Below are 13,470 nucleotides of genomic sequence, written 5' to 3'. Positions count from 1 at the left end.
ACTAGTTTCCTTGAAGCTAATTTCTATTCCAGTTTCTTTACCAACCAGTCCCTGCATTCTTGCCCCAGTCCAACTGCAACAAACTAGTCAGCATTTTCTTTCCATCCCCATCCCCTCTGGTCCAAGTCTTAAGAGACCAGTTGGTAATGCAATTGGAACTGGGAGCTACCCTGAATATCTGATTGGTGTTGGTGGAAGGGGGAGAATAACTCTGAATCAGTTGGTGGGAGAAGTAATACTGGAATCCAGCAAGAAGCTGGAATATGGCTGGGGCAAATGGGACAAGGAACAGGCAAAGGCAATGGGGTTGGGGTGGAATAGATTGTGGTAAGAGCATGGGCAAAGAAAATCAGATGGATAGCGGGAAGCTAAAGTAATGGAGAGCAAGATTGGAACACAAGAGACAGGGATATAAAAGCATAGGAAGTGCCTCACCTTGGATCAGAACTTACAGAATCATGACCAGATGTTCTGCTGTGATGTCGTTTGCTGTTCAAAGATCACAGGCAAATAAGCTGGACAGTGTCCACTTGTATTATGTAACAATGAGAATGAAACAACTTTAAAAAGCAACTAAAATGCTAGTTTTCCCAGTCCTGAACTCTGATAAGCTTAAATGCTTAATGAAATAATTCCTTCTCCGAAGAATTTATGCCAATACCACAGAGATCAAAATCTGCCAGTTTACCACACTTGCTTAAAATATGATTTGGACAAAAATTACATTTCACATAAACCAAGAAAAATGTAAATTCTTTCACATAAAAAATGATCTAATCCTACCTGTCCCTGGCAAAATAGAAGGTGTAATTATTTTTGACAGAAAAGGTAATATTTGTGTGGACCTGTGCCCTGCAAGAAGAGAGCCACAAACATCCCCCTTTTGCCTGCCATCATCATGAACTGCCCAGGAGATGCATCCCTGCTTTGGATGTATGTTAGAACTGGTATCTTGATAATCCGTTAATAAACTAACTTCTAACAGTGTCTAGATTTGATGCTACTTTTTTGCAGCTGATTGAACTTAAATTTTTTGTTCAGTTTGTGCTGCAACTTTAAATGTACTCCTACATATAATGAAAATTCCAATTCATCATAAGATAATGAGCAGGGTTGCATCACAGAAGGGCCTAGCTTAGTGGTCCTGCACTGTTTGTTCCAGCTTACTGCTGTTTGAGGAAACTGAACTGCATGTTATACAACAAGTAACAAACTAGCAGAACAAGAATCTAACTCACAACTACACCTTGCAATATGGGATTTTTTAATTATTTGGCTGATTATTTGCATACAACCTATATAGAAAAAAACCCTCGTTGGTCTGATAAATGTCAAAACTGTACTAAGTGCCAAAATTCCAAAGAGCATTCCAAAACAGCTTTGTTCCAGCAGCCACAAAACTCATTAGCCACCTTAACTCATTTGATTCCTCCATTTTGTTCAACAAAGGCCATTAAATGCCTGTGTTCATTTTTGTGCATGCTCAGGAGTGATCCATTTAGGAATATAACACCCACCTAAGATTTGTTGCAACCCAGAGTGAATGTGAGGAGTGCCTAAACTCCTCCTAAGTTATCAGATGGGCCCAGTGAGTTGGCAGTCCTGTAAATATATCTGACTGTCTCTGGGAGCATGGAGGAAGAGGAAAAAGTGATAGTGGTACCAAGTTTTTGCATTGTTTTACTTAATGGTTAGAGCATTCATCCAAGATACGATACTTAGTTTCTAGATTCATTTAGCTGGAGACAATTCAAACAGGTGTCTTCTGTTGGCACTGGATTTACAATCCAGTCCAGATAGGTTGTGCCTGTCTGGAACAAGGTTTCTAAATGACTGACCACAACCCCTTCCATTTTAAATAGTAGGCAATTTTTACTGTTACACAGTGATAGCAAATAAGATTAATGCAAGCAAAGCAAGGAAAATGACTGAACAGTCCTACTCATTTACCAGTCCTTGGGTTTCATGAGAAGACAATACATCTGGCCAGTATGTGAGTGCCAACTTGTGGTTCTTGCTTGAACTATGGCAGCAGCCTTGGAGGTTGGGAGTTGAGGTCAACTTCCTGCTCTGAAAATCCCGCCTTTTGTATTGTTTTTCTCCTGATGACTCATTTCTAGGTACTTTTGATTGGCTTTCTTGTAATCGTCGTGCTGTCCACATTCAGCCCTATCAGCCTAATCCTTTGTTACTTCGAATCCATCAAATGCATACATCTTAATGTGGTCATTTGCTGGTACTTTAATTTGAGTATCTCCCATCTCCTAATTTGGTCATTCCACCAAAACCAGGGATTTCTCACCAAATTACAGCTGGTCATTGTGACCTAATGCTAAGTCTACATGTTCCTATCTTGTTATGGGTTTCAAAGGAACCAAGTGCCTCTTTTGTTGCTACGTATTTTCAATTTCCCAGGATGTATATGCCTGGTTCTCTGAGACAGTTATAAGAACATGAACCTTCTCCACAGATTTTAGAAACCAATTAACTAGGGATGCACCGATAGAGAATTTTGGGGCCAATACCAATGGCCAATTTATAATGAGCCATTTCAGCCGATACCAGTCTGATTCCGATATGCAGCCAAGCAGCATGGAGAGCAGCATCTGGCTGCTAAGTCTGTTGCAGGGGAAGGGGAGAGGGAAGGGACTTGGGGGGCCAGATCAAGGAACCCATGATGAGAGTGGGTGTGTGCAACACCTGCCCCAGCCCCACTCCCTCTCTCACCTTGGGGGCCTCTATCTGCCCCCTTCATGCCCCTTTCCTCAGAACAGACTTGCCAGCCTGACCCAGCTGCTCTCCATGCTGCTGGGCTGCGTTTCTGGCTGTCTATGTGATGCACTGCGTGTGCATGCACAGGGTATTTATCAGCCACATCAGGCCAAAAAAACCCAATTGCCAATGCAATTAGTTTTCCTTATAACGGTGCCGATCTGATATGGGACCAATGTATCGGTGCACCTCTACAATTAACCCTTGTCATTCCCTTGGACCATTGTTCTAATGCAATATTTACTCTTTCTACGAGCCAATTTCTAAGAGCAAATTTCTAAATATAATTCTCTAGCCTTTATATGCTTTCCAGGACAGTACCACCATATTCCACCAAGTAATGGAATAATGTAAATGGGGCGCTTTCCACGCTTCTTGTTGGAGATGCTGTCCCACTCTGCTTCCAAGAATGTAAAAGTCACACGGTCAGAGAAAGAGCCAAGTAAAAGAAAAACTGACACTTTAACTCAGTGATTTAGACACTCCAAAAAGAGGGAGGTCTGGATTCCAGTCCCTGTTTGCAGGACCGTTTATACATTTTTCATCAGCCACCGGTTAAAAGATAACCCTTAAAGCAAGACTCAGGACCCAAGACTCTACTTTAAGCTGAGTACCCAAACCACTAAATGTTGCCTGTTTCCCATTTCCTGGATGACTGCTTTAACCAATAGGCAACTATACAAAAAGTAGGCATCTTTAACAAAGATCAGCCAGTTAGTTAGGCACCTACCCTCTGAAGAGGGACTAAGTGGCATGGATCCCATGTGAGCACGTGCAGCAATGAGTTGGCCACCTATGTAGCAGAACGGGGTAGAAATTAATACGTGTCTCTTGTCATGGGTCACCACTGTTTACAGCACAGTTTTATTTTCCCTGGGTCAAACTTGCCACCATGGGAAACAACATAATCACAAAACAAACAAATACTTAAACAATAAAGAGTTAGCTTACATCCTGTGGTCTGTTCTCAGGCCCTGAGAAAGTAATCCTAACTTTGTTGCCACCTCAGCCTTTCCTTTCTCCTCCTCTCCCTTCGCTGGAAACTTTTAACTTCCCCTGGGCCATCCAGTCATCCCCACCAGCTGGCCCAGTCCCCCTCAGCAGGCAGGCAGGCAATCTTCTTTCAACCTTTGGAAACCTTTCAACCCTTTCACCCTTTGGAAATGTCTACTTCTTCGTATTGACATTAGAGGGATCATAGGCACTTAATCTGGCTGTGTCCCCAATCTTGGGTCAGATATCTAATATTTAGGTTGTGTAATGGCTAAAAGGGGGGTGGGGGTGCCTAGGTGACTAATGTGGATATGGCCCTTTATGCTATACTATTCCAGCAGCAATCAGTGAAGTAACTTGTGCCCATTCATACAAGAGGAGTTTATTGATAGAAGGTCCTTTATGAAGGGTTTTTTTTTTACTTTAGCATTCACCTGAACCAGAGGGTAGATATATTTGCATGCTACAAATTATACCTCATAGGCTTGGAGCATAGAATAGGCATCTATCAGTTTTCTTATTAATCTAATAAATAAACATTGTGAAGTCCTGTATTATTATCTCTCACCGGTTAAGTATCAGAAGATACAGCATTGCATTGTATGTTGGAAAAGAAGTTTCTTACAAGGTGTCTTGATTTGTGATATTCTTTAATGAGAACACGAATTCATAAAAGCTTTGTTGTGAATGTATTTTTAAAACATTGGATTCAAATATATTTTATTGAGCAAGATGCATCTGTGTTTTTGTCTGACATAGAGAGGTGCTAGGTTTGGTCTAAATATAAGCTTGGAGCAAAATGAATCCATATTGTAGCACCTAGGTTTCTTTTTATCTATCTCCTTGGTGTTTTACTTGAGAATTCCAATAACTTAAAGTTTAAATTAAAATCAAACCCAGATTAGGTGAAAAACTCAGAGTAGGCCAAAAGGTATCTAAACTGTTTTAATATTTTTTCTAAGACCTTTGTCAGACATTAGACATAGGACGAGATTAAGTGGTTAATCACATTTTAAGTAGTGAACTGGCCACACGTTCAATCAATTAGTGGCATGATAAAACTGGAAATAAACTACAAAATCATTACACAAAATATATATAATAATTTTGTGGCTGCTGCTTAATTGAACACATTACCCAGCCTCTGAAGCACACAACAGCGTTGTACTCCAGAGGCTGGGAGTCCCCTCAGAAGATTAGGGCTCCCAGTCAGGAAGTGCACCCTGTGTTCTGTGCCTGGGAGCCCCATTCAGCTGACTGGAGCTTGCAGCCAGGGTGGGCATGATGCGATTCCACAGCTGGGAGCCCTAGTCAGATGATCAGAGCTCCAAGCCCCAGGAGCACACGGTGTGTGATCCCTGGCTGAAAGTCCTGATCAGCTGACTGGGGCACCCAGCTACAGAAATGCATGGTGCACAACCCTGGCTGGGAGCCAAGCTTACTACTTGCCAGTGCAGGGGGAACCTAGAATTGGGCTCCCCCTGCACCTGCAATATGGGATCTGATGCAGGATCCCACAGCTGTGCTTCCTGCCATGCACATGTGACACACAAGGAAGCGGGATTGTCAGGATCCCACATCAAATCCCAGTGCACCTTATTTCTCAGTATTTCTCTGGTATTTCTTCCCAGTCTCATAACCTAACTTTCAATGAATTTGTAGTTACTTGAAGAGCTTTGTGAGGCACATATATAATGGGAGATTATTAGGAGATAAAATATCTATATGAATTGATGTTTTTAAGTTCTACATTAGACTTTAGCAGGCTTCTTCTCCATTCAGCTTATTAGAAACTCTTATTTGTATAACATTAACTTTAAAAAAAATACAAGAACTCTCCAAGAACATGTTGACTAGGTTTGCTTACTGATGCATTTGTGCTAGACATCAGAACTAAATGCTGGACTCCACTTATCTCAGCTTCCCTGTGGAGAAACCCCATAAAACTGCTTAAACTGTCTCCATACTATAAAGACTTAGAATGGGGCATCCTGGCTTGGTGCACAAGGTAGTGAGAACCTTTGCCCTTCATAGCAGATATACCTCTACTTCCTGAACAGTAGGTCCACAGAGACTGCCTGTGTTCATCCTAGTATAGCTGATTACAGTCTTGGCAAATCATCCCATGGTATGGTGTTGCATGATATATTTTCATCCCACTGATGAGATTCCCTAGAAGGATAGATTCTTATCTTCCCATCAGTTGGAGAATCTTTTTGTTCTCTTTGGGTGGCTTAATTAGACTCTTCTTCAGGTCAGTAGCCAAGTTCTCTTTCTATCACTTTTCTGTGGAGACTGCTTTCCTGGTGGCTGTAAAGCTGAGCAGAATAGGAGAGATTCCAGTACGTATCATAGGTTCTTCTCTTACTATTTTCACAAGGACAAAGAGCACTGTGAAGCCTGTTCTGAAGTTCCTACTTAAGACTGTCTCTGGCTTTTGCATTAATCAGTTTAATATTCTAACTTGTCTTTTCCCAAACATTTTTCTTTATTTATTACAGTACTTAGTCCTTGTGTAAGGACCAGGCAGTGGGGGCAAGGGAATGGCTAGGCAGGAACTAACCCTGAGCTTGCTCTTATCTGCTAATCTCCTTACCTGACTTCTCTCATGCCTCACAATAACCCTCAAAAAGATCTTGCATCACCCCTGGGTGCCCTGTCATCCTGGTTGAGAATCATTGACTTGCAGTGTGTTAGTTATAACTATTAATGTGTTTGTTCTTACCTCATAGTAAAGTGACATAAGAAATGAAAATAGATTCCCCTTTCTCCACCCACCCCAAGTCGCTTGTCAATAGCTGACTCTAACTATGGTCTGTTTAGCTAACAACTCTGCTTTTCAGCTGTCAGCCAAGAGGTTAGTTTTCAAGCTGGTGGACCATTATCCCATTCATCTAGAAATTTTGTCTTGTCTTTTGAAAGAGATACAAACATCCCAGTTTATTTTATGGCAGTTATATTATGTGGCACTATAGATTCTGACTAGGTACCATTAGGAAGATGCCTAAGGAAAAGCCCTTACTTCCACTTCCTCCCCACCCCCTCCAAATTATGTTCATCTTTACAATGATGGAGTCCTGCAAAGCTGTGCAGCTGTTTCACAGGAAGAATAACTAAAGTCAAGGTATAGCCCTTATTCTTTGTCTGTCTCAATTTTCCTTTTGTGTAGTTTTGTATATCTTTTCCCCTTAGGTTAAAGGTAAAATATAAAGCTACTGCTAACATTTTATGCTATGATATAGTTTGTTTAAACCAGCCAGGATTTTTTTTCTCAAATTTAAACTTAAGGGAGGAAGAGACCCTACGGCTCCCTGCTTTTGAGAGACTGCTGCAGGCTAATCTGGCTGTATGGGCTGCAACAGAGGAGCAGACAGGTCCTTAAGTAAATGGGAAGCTCCTGTGTATGACTCAGGAGCCACATGATAGGAAGGGGCAGGGCTTTGAGGCATATAAGCCCAAGGTCTGAGTCAGAAGGCACAGTCTGGCCCTGCACGCTGCAAAGAGAGGAGCTCCTGGGGAAGATGGCTATACAGCATGGGCCCATGGACACCTAAGCTACCCGTGAGACTGAGACAGCTATGGGGAAAATATGACTTGTGGTGAGATATTGACCCAGAGTGGGGGAAAACTTTAGTTTGCATATGTTTCTGTTATGCTTAAGTATGACTAGAGGCTCAGATTGTGGCTATAGGGGTGTTATGGAGGTCACAGGGGTACCTGATGGGCACCCCGCATAGAGCTGCCTAGCCAGGATCAGGGACCCCAGGACACAGAGCAGCATGCAAACAGCCTTGCTTGGGTCAAGGACCATAAAGACACCTGCTGGGAAGAGCAGTCAGCAAGGTCTGACCGCTCACATAGGTTCCTAGCCTAGTTATAGGACCTCCAACTAACACAGGAGGTGCACAGTCCCACCAGGGGAAATGCTTTGTTGGACCTGGTCCTGGCCACAGGCGATGACCTGGTGAGAGGACTGTGGGTGCTCGACCACCTGGGCAATAGCTATCATCGCCTACTGGAATTTACCATCCAGCACAGGGTGTCAAAGGCCTGCAGCAAGGCAGCAGCCCTAGACTTCAGGAGGGCAGATTTCAATGAGGTAAGGAGACTAGTCAGGGAGGCACTGAGGTCTTGGAGGGGAGGGGAGTTGGGAGTCCAAGAAGAGTGGTCATTCCTTAAGGAGACGATCCTTCAAGCCCAAAGGGTGACAATCCCCATGCGGATCAAAGGGGGCAAGAGTGCTCAAAAGCCCCCATGGCTCACCAAAAGCATCCAGGAACAACTCAAAGCCAAAAAGGAGGCGTACACCCAGTGGAAGGGAGGGGCCATCACCAAGGAAGATTATACCTCCATTGCTCGAGATTGTAGCGGGGCTGTTAGGAAGGCTAAGGCAGAGATGGAACTGGGACTAGTGACCCAGATCAAAGATAACAAGAAGTCCTTTTTTAAATACATAGGGGGCAAAAAGAAGGTACCAAGTAATGTGGGCCCTTGCAGGACATGCTTGGTAATCTGGTGGAAGCACCAGATGACAAAGCTAATCTCTTTAACAGATTCTTTGCTTCCATTTTTCTAAGCAGGAACCAGGACAGCCCCCCCACTGGGATTCTGAACGGACCCAGGGGAGGCGCAGCCAGGCCCAGGGTCAGTGAGGACCTAGTTAGGGAATTTCTGGAGGGACTAGACGTGTTCAGATCAGCAGGTCCTGACGATCTCCACCCCAGAGTGCTTAGGGAACTAGCAGAGGTCATTGCAGGACCCCTGGCACAACTTTATAAGTACTCGTGGTGCTCTGGCAAGGTGCCAGAGGACTGGAAAAGGGCCAATGTGGTCCCCATTTTCAAAAAAGGAAGGAAGGAGGACCCAGGAAACTATAGGCCCGTTAGCCTTACATCAGTACTGGGGAAGCTCTTTGAGAAAATTATCCAGGATCACATCTGCAAAGGACCAGCAGGGGAGATTATGTTTAGGGGCAATCAACATGGGTTCATTAGAGGCAGGTCCTGTCAGACCAACCTGGTTTCCTTCTATGACCAAGTCACAAAAGCCTTGGACGCAGGTGTCGCGGTAGACATAGTCTTTCTGGACTTTAGGAAGGCCTTCGACACTATCTCTCACGCCATCCTCAGTAAAAAATTAGGCAACTGTGGTGTCGACACCTACACAGGCAGATGGTTCGCAAATTGGCTGGAGGGCCGCACCCAGAGAGTGGTGGTAGACGGGTCATTTTCGACCTGGAGGGACGTGGGCATTGGGGTCACCCAGGGCTCGGTCCTTGGGCCTACACTGTTCAATATCTTCATCAGCAACTTGGACGAGGGGGTCAAAAGCACCTTGTTCAAGTTCACAAATGACACTAAGATGTGGGGAGAAGTGAGCATGCTAGAAGAGAGGTACAGACTACAACTAGATCTGGACAGGTTACAGAGGTGGGCAGATGAGAATAGGATGGATTTCAATATGGAGAAGTGCAAGGTGTTGCACCTGGGGAGGAAGAACCAGCAGCATACCTACAGGCTGGGGAACTCCCTTCTTGTAAGCACAGAGGCGGAAAAGGATCTTGGAGTCGCTATTGATTCCAAGATGAACATGGGCCGCCAATGTGAGGACGCGGTCAGGAAGGCTAACCACACCTTGTCATGCATCCATAGATGCATCGCGAGCAGGTCTAAGGAGGTGATCCTCCACATCTGTGCAACACTGGTCAGGCCACATTTGGAGTACTGCGTCCAGTTCTGGGCACCACACTTCAGGAGGGATGTGGACAGCATTGAGAGGGTCCAGAGGAGGGCCACTCGCATGATCGGGGGGCAGCAGGGTAGGCCCTATGAAGAGAGGCTACAGTAAATGAGCCTGTTCACCCTCCACAAAAGAAGGCTGACAGAGGATCTGGTGGCCGCCTGTAAACTTGCCAAGGGGGACCAGCAGGCAATGGGAGAGTCCCTGTTCCCCTGAGCACTACTGGGAGTAACAAGTAACAACAGGCATAAATTGACTGAAAGTAGATTCAGGCTAGACATCAGGAAGCACTACTTCACAGTCAGGGCAACTAGGAGCTGGAACCAACTTCCAAGGGAAGTGGTGCTTCCCCTACCCTGGGGGCCTTCAAAAGGAGGCTAGACAACCACTACTTAGCCAGGGTCTTTTGACCCCAGCATCCTTTCCTGCCTATGGCAGGGGGTTGGACTTAATGATCTGCTTAGGTCCCTTCCAACCCTACGAACTATGAAACTAAGGGCAGCCACAGGACACCTTGGCTAGGGACCTGGAGCCTGAGAGGACTAGATAGGTCTGGAGCCCAGAAGCTGAGGTCTGTGACAGTGGACGTGGATTGGGAGAAACAGGTAAAGGAAAGGGGCTAAAGCCAGGAAGGAGAAAGCCCCAACAAAGGTTTGAGGCTTGAGGGGCCAAGAGTGGAGTTAAAGCCAGGGGTACCCCCTCTAAATACTGATCGACACCTGCGATGCATAGCTACAGGGGTGGACAAAGGGAATGATTATAGCCTCTAAGGAACAACTGGGGCTGTCGTAAAAGCGGCACTCACCCCATAGAGTTTGAGACAGAGGGGCCCCAAGGTCTAGGAACACCTAGGAAAGAGGTTACCCCAGCCTCTGGAGGCAGCCTCTCCAGTTAAAAAAATCTTAATATCAAGTCATGACAGTTGAGAAGTAGGAAGTGTGGGAGGCCAGGGAGCACAGGCAAATGGATCTGACCACTAGGGGCATCAGACGCCATATAGATTGTCGAGCCTGTCACAGACCCAAATACCAACGTTCACAATTTATATTTTAAACCATAATCATTTTCCCATACCTGCATATGAGAAAATCTATATCTGTACATCTTTTAAGTTTTCTGTTAAGAAACATTCTTTCAGAAACCACAAAAACCAACTCAGTTCTTCAGCACAGTCATACTATCTCTAAACAGAGCCATATCCAGCTTCTACTAAAATCTGTGAAAGGCTACCACTGATTTCATAGGATTTGAATAAGGCCTATAATGACCTCTAAATTCCAAAGACTGAACTTTTATACATGGTGTGCATGACATAATTAAGTGCATGTATATTTATATGAATATGGAATACATTTTGTCAGATTTCTGGTCCATTCAGTGCTGAGCAAATAGATGCTGAAGAGCTAAAAAGCCATTTGTGTTTTCTACATTTAACACTTACAGCAAATAACCTATTACCTCCCATGTGATTATTCTGAGGCAATGCTATGCTATAAAACAGGGAAAGAACCTCTGCTATGTATTTTGGATAGGCATTTCACTGTCTTAAAAATATTTTAGTGCAAGGTATTAGGCCCCCTCTACATATTACAGATAATGTGCAATTAACTGGTTAATTGAGCAGTTACCTTAAGACTAGCTACATGTACTTATCATGCCATAAAGCTCCAACCAGCTATAAAGTTAGACCTCAAAAATGTGTACTAACTTTATAGCTGGTTGCAACTGAGCTTCAATCCGCATGTGTTGCAAGTTCTCTCTTATAAGTGGGAGCCCCATCAGCTGATGGGACACCCAGCCCCAGGGCTGTACCATGCCCAGCCAGGGCTTGAAGTCCTGCAACTGAGGGGGCTCCCACCACAGGAGTTTGCTTCTTGCTAGTACAGCGGAAGCACAGGATCAGGGTCCCCCTGCACTGACAGTAAGGCCCAATGGGATCTAATGTGCAATCCTAAAATTGCACCTCCTGTCATGCACATGTGGCATGGCAGGAGGTGTAATTGCATGGACCGTGCATTAGATTCCATCACGCCTTTACCTGCACATAAAGGAGCTGTCTTAGAGTGATGTATCAGTTATGGTCTAGGAATTTTGCGAGACAAGGATTTTTTTGAGTGATATCTATTATTGGACCAATTGTGTAGTTGGAAAAAGTTAGCCAAGTTTTTAAATGCAAAGCATTCTTCTTCTGGTCTGATGTTTTCCACTTCAAACCTAAAGAAGAAAGCTGTGCATTCAAAAGCGTGGCTAAGTTTATCCCAAGTGTACAGCTGGTCCAAGAAAAGATATCACTCAAAAAAACTTGCCTCATATTTATGTAAACTACTATTCTTATAAATACTGTTATGAATAGTCTTGCCTGTGGTGCTTTGAAGCTTTATGCTTGAGGTAACAAAAGTATGGAAAATGAATATACACTGTCATTTAGTTAAAATAATAAGATAACTTGATTCTGTGCCTTCAGCAATTATTGAGGTACACAAGAATGATTTTGAAACGTATCTTTATTATTCGAGTTTAACTTCCTTCTACAAGATGTTGTTTTTATGATACAAAAGTGTATCATAAAAAATTAACATTTAGTTATAACAAGGAGATGTTTTTATTTCACTTAACATCTGTAGCAGATGTGAAATATGTAATTATTTTTGTAAAAGACTTCATAACTTCCACGATTCTTTTGTTTGGCACATCTTTCTTTTATTGGGCATTTTAGACAATTGATAAGCATTATTCGGTGGCATATGGTCTGAGTCTGACGTGCTTTGAAAAGAGTACAGAGTACTAATAATGAGGATTCTGTGAAAATGGGAAAACCAGCACAACAGATATGCTTTGAGAAAGTATGGGTTTTTAGCATCTTGAAACAATATATCACACTCAAAGGAACAGAATTGGGCTGCACAATCTGTTAGCTCATTCTTGTCCAATCTGGTCTCCTCCTTTCTTTTGGAGCCAGCATTGTCATCAACTTGCTGAATTATACTCTGACTGGAATGTATTTCAGGCACAGGGTAATGTATCTACTTAAATGGAATCCTATCTTTCTACAAAAGCTTTTTAAGTATAATAAATTTAAAATATAAAAAAGTTTGATTAGCTTAAAATAAATGGTTCAACAGTTTACATATGTGCAGGAACAAAGAAAATGACTACTTACTAGTTTGAGAAAAATCTAGCTTGTTAAGAGATTATGGTATAAATGACAAATACACTTTTTCTTAATTTTTTTGTAAGAAATATTTTTCAATAATGATAGACTCCTGTTCAGCAGCAAAATATAGTTATTAAAAGATGAGATACTAATCAAACTAATGTTGCCAGTAAATATGGGAGGTTTTTATGGTCTTGTATCCAAAATCTATGAAAGTTAGCCCAAGTTACTCAGCATGAGCCCAGTTTGGGTGTCAGTGAGAATCCAAAAATAAAAATGCCATTGAATTAATTGGGAAAAGTTTTAGATAATCAGCTAAAAAATAATGTAATATTGGTGATTTATATTTCCCTGTTATCATGCTGTACTATATTTAGAGTGTTCTTTTTTCTATATGAAAATTAATAGAAATTATATTACTGTTTTAAACTTTAAGGATATGAACTCTAGTTCAAATTATCAATTTTAACAATTTAATATTAATACATATTTAATGTATTGGGAGTCATAGAGTTGGTGTCTGTTTTCTAATAGGAAAAAACCCTGTTTCTTAATAGAAACACATAATTTAATATTCATGCAATAAATTGGCATGAAAAGAAGTTGTACTTTAAAATAAATTGTCATGAGAATTTTAAGCTCTGGATTGTGCCTATGGGTAAAATAGTTTTGTTTATTGCATTGATTTATGTGCAAGTGAGGGGGTCAGCTAGAAATGACTAGGATTCCCTGCTGGTAGAATGACAGGATAGTAGTATATGCGCCAGCTCTCCTGCTTAGGGTTCTTTAGTTTTCCTGTGGTAAATTACACT

General features: G+C 42.6%; 1 protein-coding gene across 1 annotated transcript in view; it reads left to right on the top strand.

Annotated features, from left to right (window-relative positions):
- Positions 1-13,470, top strand: part of ASCC3 (activating signal cointegrator 1 complex subunit 3) — a 567,972-nt gene that overhangs the window by 451,887 nt on the left and 102,615 nt on the right. The window lies entirely within an intron of this gene.

Source organism: Alligator mississippiensis, chromosome 1, assembly GCF_030867095.1.
Source record: "Alligator mississippiensis isolate rAllMis1 chromosome 1, rAllMis1, whole genome shotgun sequence".
NCBI lineage: Eukaryota > Metazoa > Chordata > Crocodylia > Alligatoridae > Alligator > Alligator mississippiensis.
The sequence above is the reverse complement of the archived record's forward strand: the minus strand, read 5'-3'. Positions and strand labels throughout refer to the sequence as shown.